The sequence below is a fragment of the Prionailurus viverrinus genome, chromosome A2 (assembly GCF_022837055.1).
Source record: "Prionailurus viverrinus isolate Anna chromosome A2, UM_Priviv_1.0, whole genome shotgun sequence".
In the NCBI taxonomy this organism is placed as follows: domain Eukaryota; kingdom Metazoa; phylum Chordata; class Mammalia; order Carnivora; family Felidae; genus Prionailurus; species Prionailurus viverrinus.
The window spans coordinates 34,008,264-34,023,505 of NC_062562.1; the positions used below are offsets into that span (position 1 = coordinate 34,008,264).

The following is a 15,242-nucleotide window of genomic DNA, read 5'->3' on the forward strand; positions in this document are numbered from 1 at the left end:
TCCATGGGAACAACGTGAGGCCCCTGCTTTTGAAGCAAGGACCACTGCCTAGACTGAGGTGGGCACCTGACCAAAAGGCATCGGCAGCCGGTGTCCAGGGCAGACTAATCGCCTGGATGTGCGTTAGGGGGTGTTTCCTTCCACACACAGCATGATGCTCCTGGGCTCATCTTTGACCATCACTGACACTGCACTGGCAGTGGAGAAACCTCTCTGCCTAGGATTTTTGTTTTTTAAAAAAAATTTTTTTTTAACGTTTATTCATTTTTGAGACAGAGAGAGACAGAGCATGAATGGGGGAAGGTCAGAGAGAGGGAGACACAGAATCTGAAACAGCTCCAGGCTCTGAGCTGTCAGCACGGAGCCCGACGTGGGGCTCGAACTCATGGACCGTGAGATCATGACCTGAGCCGAAGTCGGACGCCCAACCGACTGAGCCACCCAGGCACCCCAACCCGGGATTTTTGAAAGAAGAAAGTTGGTATGTGTAGCCCAGCCCCTTCCTTTGCCTGTCCTTTGGACTGTGCTCTCTCAGGGAGCCCACACTGCCCCTCAGGGTCTGTGGTGCCTGTAACTGGGCGCGTCTGTGACTCAGAGTAAGAATGCTCACTGTCAGCACACAATACGGTTCATCCTTCACCTTCTTCACCAGTAACGAAGGTGATATTTTGGTCTCTTACTGCGTCACTGTATTTCTCACCAGGGTCCCCAGAGGAGGAAGGATCACCTCAAAGACCCAGCAACATGGACGGGTTGGATGCCTACTGTCCTCAGGGTCAATGAGTGGCTTTCTCTTGTGCAAATGTCCAACATGGTAAAAATTTCAGTTACTCACATGAACCATCCAGGGGTAAGATGAAAATTCAAAAGACCAAGTATAGTTGATTAATCTATGTCTGGAAACTTAAAATATTTGCTCTAAAAAGGCTTTAGCTACCCTAATACTTTAGGTTATATCCTGTGAGACTTGGTGTAATGTTTAAGTGTGGCAAGGTTGAAGCATTCAGAAATGTTTATCGATTTAGACAATGAGAGGGTTTTAAGCCTTGATGACAGAGCAGGATGGTCTCCAACATGTCCTCTGGTTTAACCTGGTGATGATGAATCAATACTAGGGAGGATACTCAGGAAGATGGTGCTGGTGACCGAAGCGGGGAGAGGTGACAGACACTGACAGCAAGTGAACTCAGTCCTAGGAAGGGTACATCCACGGACAGTGAAGGAAGGGAGGGGATGAGGAGGGGTGAATGGGCACTAGTGAGGCAGAAAGCAAGGTGAGGAGAAAGGTGTGCAGAAAACAGGGACCAGGAGAATGGGGACAGGAAGAACAAGGAGAACGGAACCCAAAAAGAAAACGAGACGAGCACTCACAGAGAACATCTGACCCCTTCTCCTGGAGCCACATCTCCAAAGACCACAGAACAAACTGAGAAGTGGAGGGAAGGTGTGCTTGGAGAGGCTGGGGGTGGAGGTGGCGAACAGGTCCACCTGGCCTTGCAAGGGAACAGAGAGTGAGAACAGGATAGAAGAAGAAAACTCAGTAGAGAGCACATGCTGGGAAATGTGCTAAGAGGTCGGGGGATGTTAACGGGCACAGCATCAGCCCCTTGGCCCTGCTGGGCATCCACGTTCCCTCCGCCCAGGATCATGCAGTCCCTCGACCAGGGCTCCCTTATTCTCTGATGACTCTGGGGGTCAGCAGCAAACCTAGGGCTCAAACAGCCTGAATGAAAAGTCTTCCCAGCTAGTCAGCCACAGTCAGTCTGCCAACGCTGCCTTTTATGATGGGAGTCAAAGGAATAATTACTGGCCTCCTCTCTTGGTCTCACATCTTAGCATAATGGAAGACTGGCAGAATGGACGGCTGCCAAGTGTGTGGACACAGCTGAAAGCTGTATGGCTGCCCCTGAACGCTTTCATACTCGAGGCTTCTTTGTCCCTTGAGCAGACTATAGCATCACATGGCAATTTTACGGTGTCTGTGCTAAGAAGGATACTACGGGTGCACTGCCCTGGCTGTGGCTCCAATGTGTCAGTATTTCAGAGAGCAAGAATAAGGCAGTGTCCACAGAGAAGAGCTGCCAGAGCCTTGGTCAAGAAAGTAAAAGAAAACGGGATACGAAGTTGTGGACTTGGAGACATTTATGTTCTCAACAGCTATAAAGGGAGTCTAGGGAACATTAGAGAGATTGATAAGAACAAGCAAGGGAACCACAAGGGACTCTTGTTTTGAAAGATATTTGTCAAAAGAGAAGCAGAATGTTTATGTTGCTGAAACAAACCTTTCTGTATTGTACGGAAAAATCAAACTGAACGATTTGACTAAGAAACAGGATCCAATCTATCAATTATCTAGGCTCATTATTATTTATAGCCTAACGTGGAATCACAATGAGCACCTGAGAGAAAAGCATATTCCTCTTCAGCTTATCTGAGGTATAGAAGTTTGCTGCAGATTTAAATGGGACAATACCAAAAAAATGAAATTAAAAAAAATTCTCTATAAAGATACTAGAAAGCCCTGATCTAGAATAGTAAAACTACCTGTACAAAACCCAAAGCTTTGGCTAAAACATCTTTGCACATTGGATATACAATGCTGTTAATAAACGTCTGTACATTTTTCTCAATAGTATTATGGTATGGGCTAAATTAACCATCTAGTTAACTTTTGTGCCAAGTATATATATATATTTCAGAGACAAAAAAAAAATAAACGTCAGGTTATTTGTCCTTTATTTATGCCAGAAACAACTGTGTAAAAAAAAACTAAATTCCCCCACCAAAATGTGATTGTCTGATTTACCAAGGAGTCTTTTAAATAAAAATAATCCTGTGTCTCAGCTGGTGAGTTCTGTTGCAATAAGGCAAGTAAATATATGTAATTATGAAGTTACCATTTTCAAAGAGGAGAGTAATCTTTTCCTTATCCACTGGTAAAACAACTTGTACTTATTACACAGCTGAGAACAAAGATTTGTCCACAAAATCCCACTAAATCAAGCCTGATTTGATTAAAACTTTCCTCATCAAGATATTTCTATTACATTGTGTGTGGCAATAGAGTCTTGAAAACGTGGGTCATAAATCAGTGAGAATTATGGCAAGGATCTTGGATCTTCCAAATGGCTACATAACAACTAAGAGAGACTACCTTCTTTATTTACAAGAAGTAGACACTTATAATAAAATCTGTCATCGGCTTTTGAAACGCCTGTTTTCTTGGTCATTAAAAATCTGACATTTATTTAGACTATATAGCTATAGGTCAGAGTATCTGAAACTTAGCAAGTTAACAAATGTTAGCAATAATAATTATTTATTATTGCAATTCAGACTCCAGTAAAATTTTTCTACCACACTTAGTTTTTTATGGGTCGCTAAGCTTTATCACAGATGCTGGGAGGACAGACATCATTTCCCATCTCCCTTTTACCAGCTAGATGATGGTGTGCATTCGGGAAATGTGAACCAATCTGAGTATTAACAAGAATAAATACAATTAAAAAATTCATCAGTTAAAATAAAAGTATAGTGTGTTATCAAGTTAAATAGCAACTGCCACTAAAATTCTCCACAATGTTCCTGCCTCTTTGTACCACTTTACCTTGCTTGCTCTGTCAGGACGGATGAAGAGCTGCTTAATTAAGAAAAAAAGAAGAATCCGTATCATAGTGTAAGGTTGGGTAAAATATAACCAAACGCACAGAGATTTGTGGGAGGAACAGATTTTGGGTTCCAACCTAGAGAAAGCTAATGGAAAATTTATATTAAGTATAAGAGAAATTCCTCAAAAGGTCCCAGAGTTAGCCACTGTTTCCTCTTGGAAGCACTGAGAACCAGACTTTCTGTAATAGGAGAGTTGGTTTTTCCTTTTAACTTGGCTGTACTGTAGGAGACCAATTTCTTTCTTTCTTTTTCTTTCTTTCTTTCTTTCTTTCTTTCTTTCTTTCTTTCTTTCTTATTTATGTATTTTTCATTATATGAAGTTTATTGTCCAATTGGTTTCCATACAACACCCAGTGCTCATTCCAAAAGGTGCCCTCCTCAATACCCATCACCACCCTCCCCTTGCTCCCACCCCCCATCATCCCTCAGTTTGTTCTCAGTTTTTAAGAGTCTCTTATGCTTTGGCTCTCTCCCACTCTAACCTCTTTTTTTTTTCCTTCCCCTCCCCCATGGGTTTCTGTTACGTTTCTCAGGATCCACCTAAGAGTGAACACATATGGTATCTGTCTTTCTCTGTATGGCTTATTTCACTTAGCATCACACTCTCCAGTTCCATCCACGTTGCTACAAAGGGCCATATTTCCTTCTTTCTCATTGCCACATAGTACTCCAATGTGTATATAAACCAGAATTTTTTTTATCCATTCATCAGTTGATGGACATTTAGGCTCTTTCCATAATTTGGCTATTGTTGAGAGTGCTGCTATAAACATTGGGGTACAAGTGCCCCTATGCCAGCACTCCTGTATCCCTTGGGTAAATTCCTAGCAGTGCTATTGCTGGGTCATAGGGTAGGTCTATTTTTAATTTTTTGAGGAATATCCACACTGTTTTCCAGAGTGGCTGCACCAGTTTGCATTCCCACCAACAGTGCAAGAGGGTTCCCGTTTCTCCACATCCTCACCAGCATCTATAGTCTCCTGATTTGTTCATTTTGGCCACTCTGACTGGCGTGAGGTGATATCTAAGTGTGGTTTTGATTTATATTTCCCTGATGAGGAGCGACGTTGAGCATGTTTTCATGTGGCTGTTGGCCATCCGGATGTCTTCTTTAGAGAAGTGTCTATTCATGTTTTCTGCCCATTTCTTCACTGGGTTATTTGTTTTTCGGGTGTGGGGTTTGGTGAGCTCTTTATAGATTTTGGATACTAGCCCTTTGTCTGATATGTCATTTGCAAATATCTTTTCCCATTCCGTTGGTTGCCTTTTAGTTTTGTTGGTTGTTTCCTTTGCTGTGCAGAAGCTTTTTATCTTCATAAGGTCCCAGTAGTTAATTTTTGCTTTTAATTCCTTTGCCTTTGGGGATGTGTCAAGTAAGACATTGCTACGGCTGAGGTCAGAGAGGTCTTTTCCTGCTTTCTCCTCTAGGGTTTTGATGGTTTCCTGTCTCACATTCAGGTCCTTTATCCATTTTGAGTTTATTTTTGTGAATGGTGTGAGAAAGTGGTCTAGTTTCAATCTTCTGCATGTTGCTGTCCAGTTCTCCCAGCACCATTTGTTAAAGAGACTGTCTTTTTTCCATTGGATGTTCTTTCCTGCTTTGTCAAAGATTAGTTGGCCATACGTTTGTGGGTCTAGTTCTGGGGTTTCTATTCTATTCCATTGGTCTATGTGTCTGTTTTGGTGCCAATACCATGCTGTCTTGATGATGACAGCTTTGTAGTAGAGGCTAAAGGCTGGGATTGTGATGCCTCCTGCTTTGGTCTTCTTCTTCAAAATTACTTTGGCTATTCGGGGCCTTTTGTGGTTCCATATGAATTTTAGGATTGCTTGTTCTAGTTTTGAGAAGAATGCTGGTGCAATTTTGATTGGGATTGCATTGAATGTGTAGATAGCTTTGGGTAGTATTGACATTTTGACAATATTTATTCTTCCAATCCATGAGCAGGGAATGTTTTTCCATTTCTTTATATCTTCTTCAGTTTCCTTCATAAGCTTTCTATAGTTGTCAGGATACAGATCTTTTACATCTTTGGTTAGATTTATTCCTAGGTGTTTTATGCTTCTTGGTGCAATTCTGAATGGGATCAGTTTCTTTATTTGTCTTTCTGTTGCTTCATTGTTAGTGTATAAGAATGCAACTGATTTCTGTACATTGATTTTGTATCCTGCAACTTTGCTAAATTCATGTATCAGTTCTAGCAGACTTCTGGTGGAGTCTATCGGATTTTCCATGTATAGTATCATGTCATCTGCAAAAAGTGAAAGCTTGACTTCATCATTACCAATTTTGATGCCTTTGATTTCCTTTTGTTGTCTGATTGCTGATGCTAGAACTTCCAACACTATGTGAAACAACAGCGGTGAGAGTGGGCATCCCTGTCGTGTTCCTGATCTCAGGGAAAAAGCTCTCAGTTTTCTCCCATTGAGGATGATGTTAGCTGTGGGCTTTTCATAAATGGCTTTTATGATGTTGAAGTATGTTCCTTCTATCCCGACTTTCTCGAGGGTTTTTATTAAGAAAGTTGCTGAATTTTGTCAAAGGCCTTTTCTGCATCGATTGACAGGATCCTATGGTTCTTATCTTTTCTTTTATTAATGTGATGTATCACATTGATTGATTTGTGAATGTTGAACCAGCCCTGCATCCCAGGATAGAATCCCACTTGATCATGGTGAATAATTCTTTTTACATGCTGTTGAATTCGATTTGCTAGTATCTTATTGAGAATTTTTGCATCCATATTCATCAGGGATATTGGCCTGTAGTTCTCTTTTTTTACTGGATCTCTCTCTGGTTTAGGAATCAAAGTAATACTGGCTTCATAGAATGAGTCTGGAAGTTTTCCTTCCCTTTCTATTTTTTGGAATAGCTTGAGAAGGATAGGTATTATCTCTGCTTTAAACGTCTGGTAGAACTCCCCTGGGAAGCCATCTGGTCCTGGACTCTTATTTGTTGGGAGATTTTTGATGACTGATTCAATTTCTTCGCTGGTTATGGGTCTGTTCAAGCTTTCTATTTCCTCCTGATTGAGTTTTGGAAGAGTATGGGTGTTTAGGAATTTGTCCATTTCTTCCAGGTTGTCCAGTTTGTTGGCATATAATTTTTCATAGTATTCCCTGATAATTGCTTGTATCTCTGAGGGATTGGTTGTAATAATTCCATTTTCATCCATGATTTTACCTATTTGGGTCATCTCCCTTTTCTTTTTGAGAAGTCTGGCTAGAGGTTTATCAATTTTGTTTATTTTTTCAAAAAACCAACTCTTGGTTTCGTTGATCTGCTCTAAGGTTTTTTTAGATTCTATATTGTTTATTTCTGCTCTGGTCTTTATTATTTCTCTTCTTCTGCTGGATTTAGGCTGTCTTTGCTGTTCTGCTTCTATTTCCTTTAGGTGTGCTGTTAGATTTTGTATTTGGGATTTTTCTTGTTTCTTGAGATAGGCCTGGATTGCAATGTATTTTCCTCTCAGGACTGCCTTCGCTGCATCCCAAAGTGTTTGGGTTGTTGTATTTTCATTTTCATTTGTTTCCATATATTTTTAAATTTCTTCTCTAATTGCCTGGTTGACCCATTCATTCTTTAGTAGGGTGTTCTTTAACCTCCATGCTTTTGGAGGTTTTCCAGACTTTTTCCTGTGGTTGATTTCAAGCTTCATAGCATTGTGGTCTGAAAGTATGCATGGTATGATTTCAATTCTTGTATACTTATGAAGGGCTGTTTTGTGACCCAGTAGGTGATCTATCTTGGAGAATGTTCCATATGCACTCGAGAAGAAAGTATATTCTCTTGCTTTGGGATGCAGAGTTCTAAATCTATCTGTCAAGTCCATCTGATCCAATGTATCATTCAGGGCCCTTGTTTCTTTATTGACCGTGTGTCTAGATGATCTATCCATTTCTGTAAGTGGAGTGTTAAAGTCCCCTGCAATTACCACATTCTTCTCAGTAAGGTTGCTTATGTTTGTGAGTAATTGTTTTATATATTTGGGGGCTCCTGTATCTGGCGCATAGGCATTTATAATTGTTAGCTCTTCCTGATGGATAGACCTTGTGATTATTATATAATGCCCTTCTTCATCTCTTGTTACAGTCTTTAATTTAAAGTCTAGTTTGTCTGATATAAGTATGGCTACTCCAGCTTTCTTTTGACTTCCAGTGGCATGACAAATAGTTCTCCATCCCCTCACTCTCAATCGGAAGGTGTCCTCAGGTCTAATATCAGTCTCTTGTAGACAGAAAATAGATGGGTCTTGTTTTTTTATCCATTCTGATACCCTATGTCTTTTGGTTGGCGTATTTAGTCCATTTACATTCAGTGTTACTATAAAAAGATACGGGTTTAGAGTCATTGTGATGTCCGCAGGTTTCATGCTTGTAGTGATGTCTCTGGTACTTTGTCTCACAGGATCCCCCCTTAGGATCTCTTGTAGGGCTGGTTTAGTGGTGACGAATTCCTTCAGTTTTTGTTTGGGAAGACCTTTATCTTTCCTTCTATTCTAAATGACAGACTTGCTGGATAAAGGATTCTCGGCTGCATATTTTTTCTGTTCATCACATTGAAGATCTCCTGCCATTCCTTTCTGGCCTGCCAAGTTTCAGTAGAGAGATCGGTCACGAGTCTTATAGGTCTCTCTTTATATGTTAGAGCACGTTTATCTCTAGCTGCTTTCAGAATTTTCTCTTTATCCTTGTATTTTGCCAGTTTCGCTATGATATGTCGTGCAGAAGATCGATTCAAGTTAACATCTGAAGGGAGTTCTCTGTGCCTCTTGGATTTCAGTGCCTTTTTCCTTCCCCAGATCCAGGAAGTTCTCAGCTATTATTTCTTCAAGTACCTTCAGCACCTTTCCCTCTCTCTTCCTCCTCTGGAATACCAATTATGCATATGTTATTTCTCTTTAGTGCATCACTTAGTTCTCTAATTTTCCCCTTATACTCCTGGATTCTTTTAGCTCTCTTTTTCTCAGCTTCTTCTTTTTCCATAATTTTATCTTCTAGTTCACCTATTCTCTCCTCTGCCTCTTCAACCTGAGATGTAGTTGTCTCCATTTTATTTTGTAACTCGTTGATAGTATTTTTTAGCTCCTCCTGGCTGTTCCTTAGTCCCTTGATCTCTGTAGCAAGAGATTCTCTGCTGTCCTTTATACTGTTTTCAAGCCCAGCGATTCATTTTATGACTATTATTCTAAATTCACTTTCTGTTATATTGTTTAAATCATTTTTGATCAGTTCGTTAGCTGTTGTTATTTCCTGGACGTTTTTCTGAGGGGAATTCTTCCGTTTCGTCATTTTGGCTAGTCCCTGGAGTGGTGCGGGACTGTGGGGCACTTCCCCTGTGCCGTCTTGAATAACTCGCTTTGGTGGGCGGGGCCGCAGTCAGACCTGATGTCTGCCCCCAGCACACCAGGGCCACAGTCAGACTGGTGTGTGCCTTCTCTTCCCCTCTCCTAGGGGCGGGATTCACTGTTGGGTGGCATGGCCCGTCTGGGCTACTTGCACACTGCCAGGCTTGTGGTGCTGCGGGTCTGGCGTATTAGCCGGGGTAGATCGGCAAGGTGCACGGGGGCGGGAAGGGCAGGCTCAGCTTACTTTTCCTTCGGAGATCCGCTTCGGGAGGGGTCCTGCGGCACCAGGAGGGAGTCAGACCCGCCAGAGGGATGGATCCGCAGAAGCACAGCGTTGGGTGTTTGCGCGGTGCAAGCAAGTTCCCTGGCAGGAACCGGTTCCCTTTGGGATTTTGGCTGGGGGATGGGCGAGGGAGATGGCGCTGCCGAGTGCCTTTGTTCCCCGCCAAGCTGACCTCTGTCGTCCGGGGCTCAACAACTCTCCCTCCCGTTGTCCTCCCACTCTCCGAGCAGAGCTGTTAGCTTATAACCTTCCAGATGTCAAGTCCCGCTTGCTGTGGGAACACACTCCGTCCAGCCCCTCTGCTTTCACAAGCCAGACTCGGGGGCTCTGCTTGGCCGGCGGGCGGCCCCTCCACCCCGGCTCCCTCCCGCCAGTCCCTGTAGCGCGCACCGCCTCACCGCCCTTCCTACCCTCTTCTGTGGGCCTCTCATCTGAGCTTGGCTCCGGAGACTCCGTTCTGCTAGTCTTCTGGCGGTTTTCTAGGTTATTTAGGCAGGTGTAGGTGGAATCTAAGTGATCAGCAGGACGCGCGGTGAGCCCAGCGTCCTCCTACGCCGCCATCTTCCCAGGATCCTCCAATGTTTTTCATTTTTGAGAGAGAGCGAGAGAGAGCGCACGAGCAGGAAAGGGGCAGAGAGAAATGGACACAGAATCCAAAGCAGGCTCTAGGCTCTGAGCTGTCAGGAGAGACTGATGCAGGGCTCAAACTCACGAAGTGTGAGATCATGACCTGAGCTGAAGTCAGACTCTTAACTGAGTCACCCAGATGCCCTTGCAAGGAGACCAATTTCTCATGCAGCCAGATCTGAGCGTGGTTTACTGGAGGACTTCAAAATGGGTTGACGTGCCCATTTTTCTATGACATTTCTCCTTGGGTCATTCCCCGTATTCCTCCATGTCTACCTCCAAACGTGCTCCATCTGACACTGTACAGGGTCATCTCAACCAAGTATGACAATACCTCTGTGCCACATCTGCCTCCGTTCTTACTGGTTCCCACTTCGGACTTTCCCAGGTCAGTCAACCATGCCACCATTCATTCTCAGTCACTATTTAAAACCCAAGTTTCCTTTTTATCCCCGCTCATTTCACTTTTCCTTCCTTCCTTCCTTCCTTCCTTCCTTCCTTCCTTCCTTCCTTCCTTCTTCCCTCCTTCCTTCCTTTTTCTTTCTCTCTCTCTTTCTTTCTTTCTTTTTTTCTTTTTCTTTCTTTCTTTCAAGTAGGCTCCATGCCCAGCATAGAACCCAGAGTGGGGCTTGAATTTATGCCCCTGAGATCAAGACCTAAGCTGAGATCAAGAGTCAGACACCTAACCAACTAAGTCACCCAGGCACCCCCTCAGTTCCACTTCTATCTCTGCCGTTGTCTACTCTACTTTTACCTCTATGTGACAATCCTACTTGGGTTTTAAATACTACCTAATGTTGTAGACTCTAGCTATTGACATGATTTTCCCACTTTTTTTTTTAATGTTTATTTATTTTTAAGAGAGAGAGAGAGAGAGAGAGAGAGCGCGAGCATGAGCGGGGAAGGGGCAGAGAAAGAGGGATACACAGAATCTGAAGGAGGCTCCAGGCTCTGAGTTGTCAGCACAGAGCCTGACGTGGGGCTCAAACTCATAAACTGTGAGATCGTGACATGAGTGGAAGTCGGACACTTGATCAACGGAGACACCCCGGCGCCCCACCCCACTTGGTTTTTTTAGCCATGACATATTGTTGCAAAGCCATTCCTCTCTCCAGAACAGCCTCCTGATCTATCCAGGTCCTAGGCTGCAGGTTTTACCACTATTATGGTCCCAGTAGCAGCTGCCAAGTATGGAACAGATCTGATGAGTTGCTCCTGATCCTTTACCAAATTCCCTCCCCCTTCCTTTCCAGGGATTCAAATCTTACTTATTTCAACTTATGCTCAACTTGGAAAGTCTGCTTTTATGATATTTCTCTGCTGACTCACATCTCTAAATGTGCTATAATTATAGTAGTCAATGTTGAGTAAGCTTAAAGAAAGGAGTATGCCAAAGAAAGTGGGCTGAGATACACAGGCACTCAGCTTAACGGACACATATTTTACAGAAGTCTACATTCCTTTCACATAAAGAGAACTGGCTTGGTTTTTATTTATAGTTCTTTTTTATGGGGACTTTATGGGTAAAACCATCACCAATATTCTGCATTTTGTTATCTATGAATAGTGAGGAGAGCTCGGTTAAAGCAGAATTCTTCATCTTTCTCTTATTTATTATGTAGGACAAACACAATTTGGGGACAGGTTTGCTCTTGGTGTGGGGCTGCTGGTTTTCAAGAAATCACATATGGTAAAATATCGCTGTCCTTGGTACAAACCATGTTGAGCGTGAGAGGCATTTTTCACACGAGAGACTAATTCCTACAAGAGGAAGAAAAGAACACCAGCTAGGACTCCAGAAATGTCAAAAGCTTGCCTGCTTTTCTCTCTTGATAAAAGGCCCTCGATGCTTATTATGGGATAGGGGGCATCACAGTGAAGAAGAGTAGTCACAAAGAAGGTCACCATGGATATTTTTAGCCTACGTAAATTTGGGGGACAGTATGCTTTTTGAGTTCACCTTGAATCATCACATACAATTCTCCATGATACAGTGGGCATTGCAAGGTATCAGTATTTGCAAAGATTCCACTGGCCAAGCTGATGGCTCTCTGGGATGCCCCAATAGCTACTGCTACAAAGATAGAAGCAGAGTCTATTGGGGCAAACACCTGTTAACATTTTGTATATATTATCTGTACTGTTAATTTTTTCTTTTTTCTCTTTGTTATATTTTTGCTTATCTAGTAACTGACAAGAGTTTTTTAAACACTTCTATACATCCTAATGTCTAAAGTGCAATGATCTGCACATAGTATTTATTAATTAATCGATTAAAAAAACACAAGCATATATTTTGGAAGTACAGTAACTTAAAAGATGCACATCTGATTGTCTAACAAACAGAAACTTCCAGCTTCTTCCTAGGAGCTCAGATAGACGTCTGATACAGCCAACAAAGACTATTGAGGAGAAAATGCTGGAAGTGGTACTTTTCATATTTTAGCATGTGTATTAATCAGATACACACGATAAGGATATGTTAAAGGATGGGAATCATTTAATACTTCTGGAACAATAGTGCAGGGTGAAAATAAAAGAAGGGCTCCTCCAGAAAAAAAGTAAACAGTAAAGTGGAGTAACCTTCATTTCTATGAATGTACTCGTGACTAATAATTAGGGACCTCTGCTGACCACACAGGCATGGTGAGCATCAGTAGAAAGAATGAGCCTGCCCTAGTATACACTCATTTCTAGTCATTTCCAAGGAACAGACATGAGTCTAATCTGCTTGTAGAGACTTGCTCCCCTTTAAAAACACAAGGAGAGCTAACTTTTAGAACCCGAGGGTCAGTGGTCACTCAAACCCTGAAAACAGTGTGACATCAACATTTTAACCAGAATTATACCGACACTGATGCACCCACTAACTTCTTGGTCAATTTTCTTTTCACTGCAGCCTTGCCACTAATTTTCCTTTTATTGAAATTACTTTTATAGGGGTCAATTATGTCACATTTACATTTTTAAGAAGATGTAATTCACTCGTATGGTTTTATTTTTATTTTTATTTAAAAAAAATTTTTTTTTCAACATTTATTTATTTTTCGGACAGAGAGAGACAGAGCATGAACGGGGGAGGGGCAGAGAGAGAGGGAGACACAGAATCGGAAACAGGCTCCAGGCTCTGAGCCATCAGCCCAGAGCCCGATGCGGGGCTCGAACTCACGGACCTCGAGATCGTGACCTGGCTGAAGTTGGACGCTTAACCGACTGCGCCACCCAGGCGCCCCTCACTCGTATGTTTTAATGTCCATATTAAACTCTGCCAACTGGCACTCCAGCTATTTCCATTTTTTTTGGGGGGGGGGGGATCATACTTCTTTCAAGTCCATATGGTACAGATCTACACTTGTGTGGCAGAGAGGCTCAGGGTGAAAGGAGAGTGGCAGAGAGCGAGAGAAAAAAGAAACAGAAAGAAGTAAACAGAAAAAACAAACAAACAAACAAACAAAACCCAAGCTGCAGCTCTTCTGGAATCTTGACCTCAAAGGACAGGGATACAGAACAGGGTCAAAAACTCCCAGGACTTTATCTTGAAGGGAAGGAGGTCTCTAGGGAATTATGGCACCAGCTCCGAAGTTGAGGAAAATGAGCTGTCTCAAGAATAGTACTGCAGAAATTTACCCAGGGGGCAGCTGGATCACTGTAATCTGAATATGCTGATCAGCTGGTTGGACCTTCTGCGTAGTTCTCACATTAAAGTCCTTCTTTTGCTTCTCTCCCACAGCGGTTTTCAAAGTGTGGTCCACAGAACCTTGGGGAAGTTCCTGATGTAAAACTATTCCATAACAACAACAACAACAACAACAACAACAACAACGATACTCTGTTGGGATTTGCACTGATGAAGCAAAATGAGGGAGGGTGAAACTAGCGGCACATTACCGTGGAATCAGAGCCCTGGCACCAAGCTGTACTAACAGTCACTGTTTTCACCACCACATACTTGTAATAAAAAGTTGCCACTTTCAGGTAAGAGTGTCCTTGGTGAACAGTAAAAGAATATTAACTTATGTTTTTTTAGAGAGAGAGAGAGAGAGAGGGAAAGGGAGAGGAAGAGCACCAGCAGGGTAGAGGGGCAGAGGGTGGGAGAGAGGGACTCTTAAGCAGGTTCCAGGCTTAGCCTGGAGCCTGATACGGGGCTTGATCCCACGACACGGGGATCATGACCTGAGCTGAAATCAAGAGTTGCATGCTCAACCAACTGAGCCACCCAGGTGCCCTTTTCAAGAATATTAATTTTATTAAATACCAAGTCTTGAGCACAGGTCTCTTGAATACTCTGTGACCAAACGGCAAACGCACAGAGAGCAAGTCTGGGGCATCCTGAACTCTGGTGGCTCTTCTGAAACAATGCGTTTGTGCAGCTGTCTGAGTAGCAAGCGAAGCCAACGGATCTTCCAAGGAATATTCTATTTTCTTGGAAGAATGATGGACACACTATGGTCATCCTGACTTCATGATGTGGTGGAAATTTTCTCAACTATGAGTGAAGTGAGGCTATCACTTTGAGGAAAGCAACTGACCGTTGTGTGGCTGATGATAAAATTTATGCTTTAAAGTGAAAATTAGATTTCTGGAAAAGTTGCATCTACCACTCTTGACAACATGCCAATATTTAGACGTCTTTCCAATGAGGATGCTGTGATATGAACAAATGTCAACTTTTTGATAGTGTATGTTGAAATGTGCCAAACTTTGGAAGATCTACATAATCTAATATTTTTCATACCGAACAGTGCAGGATATACATGTATAAAATGCATCTAATGTGCAAGACAGATCAATGGATTTTAATATAAGAGTATCAAAAGCCCACTGGAATAGTGTCAAGTTTCGCTTAAAACTAATCTTTAAAAAGAAACTACTACCTATTAACTTTAGTGTCGTACCAATGAAGAAAATTCACAATTATATGAAATGGTTATTAGGAACCCCCCCCCCATTTTCCAAATAAATATCTCTAAGAAGTCATATTTTTTCAGGCACTTAAACCAAAACAACATGTTGCAACAGTTACTATGCAGGAGCCAATAGTAAGCTAGATGCTAAAGGGATTTGCAAAAAGTAAAACAGTCCTGATATTCTCACTAAAAATTTTAAAAGATATTTTTTATAAAATATATAGCATATATATTTATACACAAAATAATAGAATACAAAAAAATGTTTAAAAAGAAGTGTTTAAAAAGTTCCAATTAGTTTTACCTCTTACCAAATTAGTTAATTCAATAATTTAATTAGTTAATTAGTTAATACCAACAGTTATAACCCAGAATAAACCTTGTGCTCTTTAGGGTCCTCGATTTTAA

The 15,242-nt window shown here is 42.0% G+C and overlaps 1 protein-coding gene across 1 annotated transcript in view; it reads right to left on the reverse strand.

Moving 5' to 3' along the window:
* Positions 1 to 15,242, reverse strand: part of SUCLG2 (succinate-CoA ligase GDP-forming subunit beta) — a 278,731-nt gene that overhangs the window by 11,965 nt on the left and 251,524 nt on the right. The window lies entirely within an intron of this gene.